General features: G+C 32.7%; 1 protein-coding gene across 5 annotated transcripts in view; it reads right to left on the reverse strand.

The window, feature by feature from the left end:
• Positions 1-15,224, reverse strand: part of LOC120774194 — a 279,261-nt gene that overhangs the window by 92,481 nt on the left and 171,556 nt on the right. The window lies entirely within an intron of this gene.

The following is a 15,224-nucleotide window of genomic DNA, read 5'->3' on the forward strand; positions in this document are numbered from 1 at the left end:
TCCACTTGTTCAGTTAAACACTGAAATATCGGTATGTGTTCCACTTGTTCACTAAAACCTGTACTGTCAGCATGTTTGTGTGTGTGGGCCATAGTAACCGTACACCAACTCACAGAATTGAGGGAGGGTAGCGTACTGTATTACTTCATGCCGGCGGCAGGTAATTGAGCATGAAATTACTCGCACTCAGCGCACTCTTGTAGCTCTTCGAAGGTGGTTGAGTTGAATTGAAATTAATTGCGAAAATACGCAACTAATTAATATTGAAATTTTGCATTGCAGTGAATGTCAAATCAAAGTGGTGCAAATACATTGTCGTGTGCCGGAGACGAGACGTAGTTGGGTTAGCGGATGCACTCGAAATTTAATAATTTTTGTCGTCTTCCTGTTCAAAGCACAACTTTTGGTACCTTAATTTGCACAGAGGGGGTTTTCTGGGAAAGTAAGGAAGGAGTGAAGTAAGAATTTAATAGTTTTAAAGTGAAATGTGTAGTTAACTGATAGTTACTGATTTCTCTTGAAAGCTTTGAAGATTTTGTTTGTGAAGCTGACATTCAGCTGCTTGTTGCTGTATTTTAAATCTAATATTATTTTACAATTTGCATTTAATGGCATACTTCTTGGTATTTTGCGTACTTGAACTTCGAATTTCGGATTTTTTTAAGTTTCGAATATTTTGGTAAAAAAAATTCGAGTTATTTAAAAATGAGTTCGTATTTGAATTAAAATTATCGAAAATAATAGTTTCAGAATTTTCGAAAATGAAAGATTACCTTTACTCAAATGAAAATGAGATTTTTATAACTTTTATAGTTTTCGAAGCTCAAACTTAGCTATATTCGAATTCGAAAATCAGTAACTGATTGGTAAAGTTGTCTTTAAATATGTTGGAGCGCATAACAGGTTACTAAGTTTTACAGCACAGCTAATACGAGCATGTTCGAAACTTCGAACTTAAATTTTCGAACATCGTAATTTAGCTGTATAAACAACTCTATAAAATTTCAGCTTCGTTGTTTAATTTAAAGTTGTTCATCTAAGTTTTTTTCTCTTTCGAAAACTGAAAACTTTCGAAAATATACATATGTTTTTTGTTAATACTATCATAAATATATATTAATCTTGACATCATTATAAGCCCAAGAACTATCTATAAGCATTGGCATTGCTTTATTTAATATTTATTTTATTGAGATATGCTGTGCGCCTGTGTATAGACTAATTTTTTTTAAGTATACACTTCAAATATGATTTATATCACTTTCAATGTATTTTCTTGTTATCTCTTGATTTGTTTATAGAAAATTATTCATTTTTCTAATTATTATGCCAGCCTTGCTGTATCAAGCAAGTACTTGAAGGTATGGCATAAATAATATTTGTAGCCAACTTGAGTATCAGAAATATGCTCAACACGTGTATAAACACTCATAGCGTTCTACATCGTGTGCTTCATGTTCTTTTCACTGCTATCCTCGAGGGCAATGCTTTGTAATCATCAGCAAGTTCGGCTCGCGCCTGGCGGATTTGACCTCCTGCCCACCTACATTTGCGCAAATATTTACATGCAGTATTAAACCTCTTGTTTATTCAGCCATTTATCTGCTTCGCTTTTCCGCTCGCTATACCTTTTTTATATACACAAACATATATACATACATAGATAGACTTATATACAGCCGTATACATATATGTATACAAAGGTATATTATATCCTTTGCGCTCTTGCTTCTGAAAGTCGCTGTTTTGTCAGCAATAAATAGTGACATTTATTGCCAGCAATTAAAAGTACAACTCGACCATTGCCAATGTAGGATTTCTGTGCTGAAATTTGAGTTTTTTCTCTATGTAGTCTTCTTCCTCCCTCTCTGCGCGCTGGCATTCGGTGGACAGTTAAAATGGAAAGTTTGTGTTAGCTGCTGCAAATGGCTTGAGTTTCGGCAGTGTGGTGACTGTTGGCCAGCGCAATTGGATGGCACACTCCCTATTTCCTTCTACTCACTCACCCATGTCCTCACTGATTTCTTGCTCTATTCTTTTCTCTCTCACATATCCTTTTTAATGGGATTCCAATACTATACGAATTCTTCCTATGGCTGGTCAAACGACTTCCATTTTTGTTCTCCATTTACGCACACTTACCCAGCCACTCACACACACTCGTTGCTTCATGGACTCACATTTCTGTTCTTGTCGCCCCACTCATACTTTATAGCACTATTTGTTTGACTTATCGGCGTTTGTCATGCGATTTAAATTGCTCTTGATTCGCAGCAAATGTTTTTCATTCCTTTTATTGCAGAGAAAGCCACAAAAAATATTGCAAAAATAACGAAATAAACGCTTAGTTAAATATTAATAGAGCTGTCTGCGAAGCTTAGTTGAACCCTTTAGTAACGACAGCGATAACTCTTTCATCAATAATAAATTTTTTATGACTTAATTTGATGGCGACACTATTAGCGCCATTAGTTTTACGTATATAATTGCTGAGCAAGCTAACGGTATATGAGAGAGTGCTTGAATGCACGTTGATAAATCGAAAAATTGTTTAATAAATTTAAAATATTAGTTTCCTTTATAAATGTATAAGTTTAATCAACCTTAAGCACTCAAATTAAACTTTAAAGTATACCAATAGGCGTTACCTTTGATTTGCGGTAAAAGTAAAATTTCATAAAGTAATTTGTTATATTTCTTAGCGTATATGTAAATGTCGAAATATTTAGTTTCAGTTAAGGTATTTGATTTTCGAATGTAAATTATAAAATTTTCGAACATACATACATACATTGAAATCTTTTTGAAAATTTTGAGTATAAATTCATAACCGTATATTATTAATTAAATTACCCTAAAACAAACTCCAAAAAGGAAACCCGAAAGTTATTAGAGTGCTTTTAATAGGATTTCGAAGTTGTTTAAAATATTTTAGTTACATTTTTACAGAGTATTTATGGATATTATTTCTCTTCGCAAATTATTAAAACTGGTTTGCATTACAAAACAACTTCTATTTGCGGAATCTAATAAAACACGTCTATTAAAAATAGATATTTCGAAAACTTCGAATTTCGAAAAATTTCGAAATTGTTGTTTAGAGCGACTAAGAGCTGGTTTGACAATTCGCATAAATAAAAAAAAATAAGTGTTTTAATTTTTCGAAAATGGCTTACGAAATTCGAATTTCAATTCAAAATAACTGAGTTTTGTTTTTAAATAATTAAAATACACCTCACAGTGCGAATCAGAAGTATAATATAATTTATAGTCTGATTCTATGCGCTTTTGTACATTTTAACTGTATAATTATATATAGAATATTTCGAAAATTCGAATTTCGAAAATTTCTAAATATTGTTTGAAAAATACATTACTTTTAAAAATTTTACGAAAATGATCTCGAAGTTCGAATTTTAATTCGATACTAACTGATTAAATATTTAATAGAAAAAGGCTCTTCGTGGTTTAGATTAATTAAATAATTAAAATATAAGCCTCTTTGCGGTTACGAAAGTTTTTTGAAGTATAAAAAATTTTGTAGTCTGCCTCCAGGCGCTTATGTGTATTTCAACTGCATATGCTCACATTTTAGAATTATTTTTATATAATATTTTAGTAAATGCAATTTAATGCTTCCAGCAAAATATTTTCACAAAAATCGTGTAAACTAATGATCGAACATGTTACTAGCAACAAAATAAATTACAGGTTGTATTGACCTATCCTTGTATCTTTTTAGCAAACCAATTAAAACTTAATTGCCTTAAATTCCAAAATTGCTTGTGCACTATATTGCAGCAAAAAGTTTCACCCCTGAATGTGTAACTTAATTCCTTTCGCATCAAACAGCTTTTACAATATGCGCGAGGGCTTATGCCCACCCTCTCGTTTTTTGTCGTTTATTTACAACCTTTGCATTTTTAAAACTCAGTCAGCGACTTTAAAAAGGAACACAAAAAGCAAGAAAATAAAATAAGCAGCAACAAGAGCCTCAGCTGATGCAAGGCTAAATGTATTTCGTTTTACATGACCAATAGCATACTGCTAGGCGCTCAAGCGTTAATAGTGCCGTATGAAAAAAAACACGTTCAATTGCTGTCGATGATGATGATGCCGTTGAGCGATAACGTGAAAAAACATCGAGCAGGAGTATGAGGCAACAATAACAAGAACTCACACTCAATTATCGTAAATTGCCCGGCGGATATAGAGCCGGCGCTGTCGGTGGTGGCGGTGACGGTAGCGGTTGGTACTCAACAAACTCTCATCCTCATCCTGCTCGAGTGCAATTTAAATTTTATTTTATCGCTGCGCTGTGACGCGCCATAAGTGCTGTATTGATTTTTGGTAACACCTAAAAGTATGCTACACAAGTCAGCGCACTCAGGCACAGGCGGTGAGGTTACTCAACTTTTCCACGTTTTTATTTTTATTTTAGTATTTTGTTATTTTTGTGCGCTGTTTGTTCTGGACACCGCGTGAAGCAGCAAAAACAAGCAGCGCTGTTGTTATATTAATAACAACAACAACAACACCGAAAACCAAACAAAAATCATTTAAAATTCAAACATTGTCGCTTGGCTGGAGATTTTGCGTTGCCTTCAACCGAAATGAAATATACAGTTAAGCCAGTAGCGGTGGGATATGCGCGCCTGTCGTTCGGCCGTGCACAGCGGCGAGTTCGGCTTATGCCAGCGCGGCGGGAGTTATGGAAATTCGTTCTGTTATTGTGAAATGTTACCGTTAGTTGGGTGCTTGTGTCGCTTGACCGTTAGTTAGTTTCTATTTATTTTATTTTTTTTTGTTTTGCTTGCGACAACTCACAGCTGCTGGTGACCGTTGTGATTGTCGACTTGCGCACAGTTCATGTTTTTATGATTATAATACCCTGTGTTTTTGATTTTTCATCCGCAGCTGGTTTTTGTTATTATTTTATGTACATGTGTTGCGATTTTTGATTTACCTATGTACATGTTTATTATTCTTTTACCTTCATCAAATTCAAATTTTGTAGTGGCTGTAGTATACTTTTAGGCGCATTAATATTTTTAATTTGTTTTGCGCTGTTATTTTTCTATTGTACCGGTATTTGCTAGCAATTTAGATGTGTGTTTAAGTTGACCCATTCTACTATCCTTAATTTAAGGTAAATGAAAGCCAGTAATAAAAATAATTTTCCACACAAAAACAAGATTTTCTTTGATTAGTTTGTATGGCAGCTTTATGCAATAGTGCTCCGATTTAAATCATTTTTCTAGAGATTATAGCATTCCTTCGTGTTATCATTTATACGAAATTTCGTGTCGATATCTTTTCAAATAAAAAAGTTTTCTATACAAGCACTTGAATTTGATCCATCAGTTTGTATGACAGCTATATACTATCGTGAGCCGATCTGAAAAATTTCTTGAGGGATTGTGTTGCTGTGTTGTGCAATAATTCATGTCAAATATTGTTAAGATATCTTTTCAAATAAAAAAGTTTTCTATACAAGGATTTGATTTTGATCGATCAGTTTATATGGCAGCTATATGTTATAGTTGTCCGATCTGAAAAATTTCTTGGGAAATTGTAGCACTGTTTTGGGCAATAAACTCTCTTAAATTATGTGAAGATATCCTGACAAATAAAAGAGTTTTCTATACAAGTACTTCATTATGATCGATCGGTTTGTATGGCAGCTATATGCTGTAGTGATCCGAAATTGCCAAGTTAGTCATAAATTCTTCAATTTGTAACACAAAATATTTATTGCGTCATTCGTCATCTCGGGTACAACGAACTCCCTCAGTAAGTGCCACTAAACTAATGATTGACTATGATCGTACAAAATTGTCACTTAAAAGCAAAACTTGCTACAAAAACGCAAAAGAAAGCGTGAGACAAATATAAACGGCGTAGTAAGGTCTCCAATAAAACACACAAAAAAAAGCAAGCGTGGTCGAGGTGACCGCAACAATAGAGCCACTTAAAAGTAAATAACAAAAACATCCTGCCCATAAACCCTCACCACTGACCAAGCAAATTGTTGCTTTTACCGGCGGCACTTCAACAATCCGCTCTACGCTCTCCGCACTCTTACCAACGCTTGTTACAGTACTGTTCGTGACTTTGATAAATTACCCATACTAATGACCCGATGTGACTTCTGCCTTTCATTACCCACACTGTCTTGCTTGCCATGCTTCATTTAACGCCAGCGCGCCCAACTTCAAGTTGCTCAGTCACGCAGACGCTTATGCACACACACACGATTTCATTCATTCCTGCTCTAAACAAAAACTCTTAATTTTTTGCTTTTGTTGTGGTTTTCAGTTCATAACTTTGTTGTAAGTAGTTTTGTGGTTGTCCATCGTAACTATTTGTTGCTTTACAAGTGGTTTTGTCAGTCATTAGTTTGCAGCGGGGCAGCAGCCTCTGGAACCACTGCTGAGAACTAAAGCGTGTGTGTATTTGTCTGTGTTTTGGAGTGTCAAGCCCTTGCTGCTCTTGCGCTTACACTTTTGTCTCCCAAACTAAATGCATTAACTGCAATTACAAGTTAATTACACCAACCCATTGGTCATTTTCTCGGCACGTGACAGAGAAGGAGATCCAAGGAGAGAAGGTATTATCTCCTCTAAATGTATTCCCGGTATTATTTTTAGAAGACACTTTCAACTAATGTTATTATTGTTGCGACAGAAACATGACGGAAATAGTTTGCAGGGTGTTTTCGAGTTCATTATACTTGATGGTTTATAAATGCGAATCTTAATGTGTGAATATCTCATATTCTCGAACTATTCGACACTCTTACCATACTTCTTCATAGCTCTTTTAATATATAGAATTAGACAACCTAAGGCTTAAAAGGCTGGCATTTGAATCTCTGACAGCTTTTTGCGACTGCTCTGAATCTATAGGTGTCTATAAAGTTAGTCCTTTCAAAGGGACTACTAAAGAGTAATAAAAATGTTGTTTATGTTTTGTAGCAGCTTGTTCTTAAACTCGTCGATATTCGAGGACTGCGAGACCTTTGGCAACTCTTAACAATTTCAAACTTTTTATCTTATTTTTTTCATAACAATAAATATTTATGAAAAATAATTGAAAAAAGTTTTGTAGAAAACAAATATTTTGAAATGTCTAAAATATTTAAAAAATGTTATATTTTATTTTAAAAAATTGTAAACAAATTTGTTAAAAAATTGTTTCTTTCACTCACTTCAATTTCACAAATGTGTTACCCAAAAATAAAATATGTTAAAAAAGTTTTGGATAAAAAAAATTTTAGATAAAAAAAATTTAAATAAAAAAATTTTTAGAGGAAATAAATTTTTGTAAAAAAATGTTAAAAACAATTTTAGAAAAAAAAGTTTGGTAAGCAATTTGGATTTTTTTTAAATTTATTTAAACTTCATGAAAAGTAATGGAAAAAAGTTTTTCTTTGAAAAGAAAAAGTATATTAAAATGTCTGAAATATTTAAAAATATTATATTTTTCCAAAAAAAGTTTGTAAAAATTTTTTTCCCTTCACTTCCACATTTCTCAACCAAAATAAAATATGGTAAAAAAAATTTGAATAAAAAAATTTTGGTAAATTAATATTTTGATAAAAAAAATATTTGGAAAAAAATTTTAGTAAATAATTTTGTAAAATTTTTTTTTTCCTTTTGGTAAAAAACATTTGGTAGAAAAAAATGGTAAAAAAAATGTTGATAAAAAGTAGTTTGATAAACAAATTTTTGGTAAAACAAATTTTTGTTAAAAAATTTGGTAAAAAAATTTTTTTTGTAAAGTAAAATTTGTTAAGCAATTTTTTAATTTTTTTTGTAAATGTTGACACGAAAAAATATATTTTACAATGGCTGGCCGGGGACTTTTCAATAGACCATTTATTTCTAATTTTGTTTTTTTGATTTCTTGATTTACGCCACAAAGTCGAGCCAAAGAAAAGTGCATTTTTCAGCGTCATGCAAAACAATTGACTTCAGCGTGGTGCTGCTACTCGGTGTTTAATGGTCGGGAAAGAAAGAAAATGAGGGCAATTGTGCGAAATAAAGCTTGACTGACTTGACTTGAAGAGGTAGAAGAAGAATTTCAGCTTAGAAAAGCAGTCTTTGTTGAATTTTTTCATTTTCTGTGACTGTATATTTTAAGATATTTTATTTTTAAATTTTTAAAATATTTCTTTGCAATTTTTTTTGTAATAATTTTTTGATAAAATTTTTTCAATACCTTTAGGACTTTTTTTAAAATATTTTTATTGATTTTTTTAAAATATTTTTGTGCTATTTTTTGTTTAAATTTTTTATAATAGTTTTTAGAATCTTTTTAAGACTTTTTTTAATATTTTTTTATTTTTTTAATTTTTTTTTTATTTCTATTTAATTTTTTAATTTTTTTAAATTTTTTTTTTTTTATTTCATATTTTTAGACGTTTTAAAATTTAATTATTTTTTAATTAATATAATTTTTTTTAATAATATTTTTTTAGTATTTTTATTTATTAATTTTTATTTAATTATATTATTTTTTTAATAATATATTTTTAAGTTTTTTTCTATATTTGTCTTTAATGTTTTTTGTTTAATTTTTGCATTTGTCCCAAAGAAAAAATTTGCCTCGCTTTTCCATTATTTTATTATACTTTTCCTGAAGTTATTTATTATATTTTATTTATTTTTATTTTTTTCTCAATTTTGTGCTTTCAACTGGCAGCACTGTTATGCTGCAATTATGTTCAGAATGCAATATACGCGTACGAGTTCAAATATGTTTGTGATATGTGTGCGCTTGACCAATTGTGTGCTGCAACTGCTGCTTTTGTTGTTGTTTACGCCTGTCAGCCATTCTTTCACACCAAATTTGCTCACAAATTGGTAACAGTTGTTTATTGGTCCCAGTTGATGGGCGAAAATTGGCAACAATTGGCAGCAATTGGCAGCAGTGGCAGCAGCAACAATCAGCGTGACATTTAGAGAGCATTGTGGCAGCGTGTGAAAAACAAAGAGCGACAAAACAAAAAAATTAACTGAATGAGAATGTGAGAATGAAAAAGAGGAAAGAAAGAAGGTAAAAAAAAGAAAAAAATGTTTGTCATGTCCTGCTGCGAAATCCAGTTATATAGAAATGGAAGTGCTTTCGGAATTCCGATAGGCTCTCGTTGCAGTCAAAATTTCACGAGACGGGGTTTAAGACTGAAAAAGTCAGAGGCTCTTATGGCACAATTAGTGTTTTACAATGGCAGGAGCTTACAAGGCCAACGAAATTTCCAAGACTCTGAGGTATGGATAAAGCGGATAGAAGACTGACGGGCCCTGATGAGAGCCGAGATTCCATAGTACCACAAGATTTTTACTGTGGTATGAACTTACAAGACTGTTGGTCTCAAAAGCTCAAACGAAATTCTGAAGGTTTTTAGTACTATAGTATTATGGAATACGGAATTTCTGAAATAACGCGGTAAGCCTACAGCGGTTAGAGGACTGGAATACTGACAGCCTCTCATGATAGCCGGGATTATATGGTACTCGTATTTCTCACGGTGGTACAAGACTGTTGGTCGCACACAAACGGAATTACAAAGTTTCCGCGGGACTGGCGGTTATATGATTGAAATACTGAGTGCTGAGATTCCATAGTACTATGGTATACTAATGGAATTCCGAAAAATTCTGCGGTATGCCTAAAGCGGTTGGACGCCTGAAATACTGACATCCGAGATTCCATAGTACGAAGAGTTTTGTACGTTGAGAAAGGTTAACCAAGCTGGTGAACTCAAAATTGCAAAGGCAAATCCGAAGATTCCGCGATACGGCCAAAGCGGTTGTAAGGCTGAAAGACCAACAGACTTTCATTACAGCCGACTTTTAATAGTACGACGTCTTTTTCACGGTAGGAAGGGCTAGCTAACCCTTTTAATGATGATTAGGTTAGTTTTCACGTCATCCAACTATAAATGAATGTCAGGTTCGAAAGACTGCTAGTTTAAATTACGTTTCAGCGTTTCAACCCACTGGAGCTCTATCGTGGTTGGTGGTAATAACAGCTGGATTCGTACTCGCTGAGCTTTTGCTAAACAATTTAGACCAAATCCCATAGAAGTCGGGTTTGGGAAAGACATTCCGGATCTCTTTAATGATATTAATATTACGCATACTATACAAAGTGAAAAGTTGTTTTGTAACAGATTTTTATTTTGTAGATTTCAGTTTCTTCCCAGCCATTTGAATTCTGCCGGCTATCGTTTCTTTCTGGGTTCAAAGCAGGGTTAGACTAATATTCTTAAGTTCCTTACTATCAAATTTGCATATTTGAGCTGGTTTCATATTTTCTGTCTCTCGGTTGTCTTTTAAAAGACAATAATTTCTCGCCTGTAACGACCAAACGCCCACCTGTTGCCTACCTTTAGGCGCATGCAATAGTTGCATTTGTGTAATTGCATTTCTGTTCAACCGACACTTTGTTGACCAATATAACATTTACAACAAATATGAAGCGAGCGTGTCCTCACATATGGAAGCATACATAGATAGTGTTTATATGTGTGCGTGTGTGTGAGCGCGTGGGCGTTTGTTGGTTGCAGTGCAAAATTAGCAGCGATTGATATGACATTTGCAATTTGTATGCAAATTAAATGTTCAACATACACAGAGACGGCCACAAAATTTCCACGAAGCCAGAGAGGGACCAGCATTATCACCTGTAGCCGGAAAACAGCAACAAAAGCACGCAGACTGAGTCGGAAGCTTATTTGCTTGACTGAAGTTTGGCAATTAAACCGAAAATTTTGCAACAACAATGCCGCACAACGAACAACACCTGCATGCGTGAGAGCTAATATGTGAAACTGAATGTGTGTGTGTGTAGTATACTTATAGGCGCATGCAAGTGAGCAGTTAATAACAGTGGCTTACAGCATCGACTGGATAACTGTTGCAGACAGACAAAGTAATGAAGTGCTTGATGAATGCACGCTGGCTTCCGGCTGAACGCTCGTGCGCCTAGCTGTATGCTGGCAAGTGTAACCATGTAATGTATATGTATGTGTTGGTGTGTGTTCGTGCAAGTCATGTCAGCAACTTGTGTAGGTAACTGTGTTTGGCAGCATTTATTAATTATTATTACGCTGATATATTGCACCCAAGGGTGATGTGGCCTCACTGACACACGCACACAAATAATGAAGGGGTTTAAGTGGTGCTCAAGTGCAACACGCTGGTTGGCTTTATTATTATCTGTGTGTGTTGCCGTTAATGTCGATGGCAGTGTCTGTCTGTTGTTTTTTTATTGTTATTGTTGTTGTCTATGGTATGCAAAAGCGCAACGGTGCCAATAACGGAGTATGAGCGCTTTGCTTGGAGTGGCATAAATACCGGCATTTTAATTGCAAATGTGTGCGCTGTTGTGGTTAATGGCTCGGTGAGCGCTAAGGTTAGCGGTTTTGTGTAGAAAGCAAAAAGGCGTGCAAAGCGTTCATGATTTGTTGTTGTTGTTGCTTTATACTGACAGTTAATGAACATTGATTCTTGAAAACTTTCAAATACATTTTTAATGCGTCAAATACCAAGTGCAGCTTAAAGCGCCTGTGAATAGGCAACAATAAACAGACATTTTAGATTTCTGTGCAACCAAAAGCCCGCAATTAAACTTAAATTTGTGACGCTATATATGTATACAACATAACCCCACGAGTTTAATATCGAAGTTTTGAAGTTAATTTAAGTTAAACACTTTATTACGCCTATGGTTATGCTTTATGTTTTTATTTCGCGTATTTTCTACGCGAGTCAATCACGATTTGTGGCAAAAATAATAAAGTAAGTCGATTTTTTAGTAAATGTGGCTTTAAATCGTTCTGCGCCTGAGGGTATGCTAATAATTTTTTGTGTTAATGCCAAATGTGCGGCCCACTTTACCTTAATTTTTGTAATAATGAATATACAACATAAATGCCATGAGTTTGTTATCACTTTTTTATTTTAAATTAAGCTGAAAACATTTGACGCCTGTGGATAGGCTTTAACTAATTAATTTCTCCTGTTATATGTCATAAACGGGTTTGTCAATCATATAAAAAGGTAGTTTCAGCTTTTCTAGTATAAGTGTTACATTTTTTTACGGAAGTTATTATTTTCTTGAATTTTTTAAGCAAAAATATTCAATATTTGCCTTAGAGAACTTAATCGGGAACTGATTTCAATTAATTTGCAATTTTTTTATTGAAAAATAAAAGTAATTTATGACTAACTATAGCTCTAAAATATCAAGCGCCTGTGGATATGCAATATTTTTTGAATTTTTTGCTTAATGCTGCGGTTTTGTGATAAGAAGCGAAACATTTTCTTTACAGAAGGAAATAGATCACAATATTTATCACTCAAGCAGTGTGGAAGCTTTTAATAACTTTGGCTTAATACTAGTTGTCGTCAACTTTTTTGAAAGTGATTTTCTCTTAATATTTTATACTGCAAATAGTTCTTTTTTCAACTCTGCCTATTTGCAGCAGATTTTGAGTATTATTAGCGTCTTTTCGGTGTTGCTTCAACTTTATATTTTCCTTCGCACTGTATTCTTCTGTTTACATAAACCCTTCTTCCTCTTCTTGACACTTTGTGTGCACAGTACCGTTACCTCTTAAAAGTTACAAGTAATCAAAAACCAGCGCATATTCGAAACAAAATGTTGTTCTGCAGCAATAAAAGTATTTTACAACAACAATAACATTTTCGTAAAGCAAATACAAATGTTTATCCGTAAATCAGAAATCTGTAGGCGGCTTGAGTTTATTTTAATGTTCGTCCAAGGAAAACAAATTTCAATAAATATTTTGACGAAGAAATATGTTTTTATATGTGTGTGTGTGTATGCTTTTGTGCCTTTAATATTCACAAATTAATTGATGCTCGTTTGCACTTAGACACAGCTGTCAGGCTTTGCTCAATCCCAGGCAATTGTCAGTCAGTCTGCTGCGCCCTTCATTCTCAATTATATTTCATAACAAATAATTTTGTGCAAAATCAAATTTAATTAACAGCAAAAATGTATGCTTTCAATTGAAAAAGCATTCTTCGAGCAATTTTGCAAGTTTCTAAGTTCTTGGCGAGTAATGACCGAGCATGTGGGGCAATCATTTTTCATTAGTTGCAAGCGGAGCGTGGAGTAGAAGACGAAGTGTGCGGTAAAGCTTGGTTAAAGGGCAATTTAAATTTATGTCTGTGTGTTGGTTTTTGAGTGAAACGGTAAAGCTTTAATAATATTTTCGATAATAATTTAAATGAATTTAATTTTGTGGGGAAAAAATATGTATTTTAATCTAGTCAACTAACATAATTTTTGCATTGTTAAATAATATTTGATTTTTTTTTGTTTTTTTGGGAATTTTTTTTTATATTTATACATAACACCTATATTTTGAATTCCTCAGCTTAAAGCAAGGGTTGCTATCATCATTTAAATCTTAAAAAATTTGCAAACTAGTGATATCAGCAACTTTTCGAACATACATATGTATGCTTTAAGTCAACGGCAATATAAACCTCAAATGAAAATAATAAATAACAGTGTTGCCACCTCTCCGTTAAAAAATTTGAACCCAAAAAATAAAGAAAAAATTACTCAACATACTAGTTTTTTGGTCCACTTGCGTATTATGTTCTTAACTTAAAATTTTTGAATAGGGTTGCCACTTAATTTTGTTTTAATATTAAAAATATTATTCTAAAGTGTATTGACGTTATAAAACGTATCCGATTCTTACTAGCAAAAAAAATAATAGTGATGTCACCTAAATACATATTCTTATTAGTAAAAATATTACTATATGATTTATTGCAGGAATGAAACGTATCTAATTATTTTTTAACTAAATTTTTTTGACCAGGGTTGCCACTTAATTTTTTTTATTATTTAAAATATTATTTCAACTGTACTGATATTATTATGAAAAGTTTTTGATTTTTTTTAATCTAAACAATTACTATGGTTGCCACCTAATTATATATTTTTAATAAAAATCTTATTCTAAATTATTAATTGCTTGAATGAAACTAGGTTACTTTTTTGGCTGAAAAAATACTAGAGTTGCCACCTGTTTATTAATTTTTGTTATATTCCAAACTTTATTGCTGAAATGAAATGTTTTTGATTATATTTGAACAAAATGAATAAAACGTATTTGATGATTATTTTTTAACTAAAAAATTAATTCGGTTGCCACCTAATAATTTATTTTTATGATTAAAAATATTATTGCAAATTTTAATGCTAGCACGAAACATGTAATTATTCTTATAAGTGTTAAAACTTATTTAAACCGTGACTTAAATTTGTATTTCTTAACAGAGTTGCCATCTGCTATTTAACATAATGTTAATTAATTATTTTACCCTACTGACCCCTTAATACCAAAGTGGTTTAACCAAGGTTTCCTAAAAAATATTTATACCCACAAAAATTAGTTTCCTTCATGAATTTTATATAGAATATTTAGAAAGTTCTCTGATCAAGGGTTGCCATCATTATTATAAATAATTTAAGTTCTTGGATTTCCCTTATCGGACTCAAAAGAGCCAAGTTTATAAACACATATGTACATATGTATGTAGTATATCCAATGATAGCGAGCTTTTTAAAGTTGTGCGCGGCTAAACAGTGCTGCCAGATTGCTCGAAAAAAATTTTGAGGTTGCCAGCTGGAAAAAATTTAAAACTTTAGCATAATGCACAAGTCAGGTTTATCCAAGGTTGCCACATGGTTCCGAAAAAAATTAAAAATTTCAGAAAGCAATAAAAAATATTAGGAATAATTCAAAAATATATTTTTATAGATATACATACATTTGTATTTCAAAACTATCAAAAATTATTTATATAATTCAGAATTGAATAATATTTCAAGCACAAAAGTAATCACACTTCTGTATACCCCGTACTTAAATCGAGTCCTTTTGACCGAACATTTGCCTTTTGCGCACTTTAATGGTCTTTCTTATTTATAACCATACACTATCTTCAACTTTTCTGCATTTCATCAACTCTTACTACCGCACCGATGTTGGTTAAGGCATCGCTCTCTATTACAGCTGACTTCACTTCCACTTATAATTGTATATACAAGTAGTTGCCTGTCATGAATGATCTCCAGATTTAATTGGATTAAAATGCGTGACTTGCAAGAGAAATTACTAGCTTTCACCGATGTGCTTTGCTCTCTGTTGCCTCCCATTTTTATTATTT

Source organism: Bactrocera tryoni, chromosome 4 (assembly GCF_016617805.1).
Source record: "Bactrocera tryoni isolate S06 chromosome 4, CSIRO_BtryS06_freeze2, whole genome shotgun sequence".
NCBI classification, from domain to species: Eukaryota; Metazoa; Arthropoda; class Insecta; order Diptera; family Tephritidae; genus Bactrocera; species Bactrocera tryoni.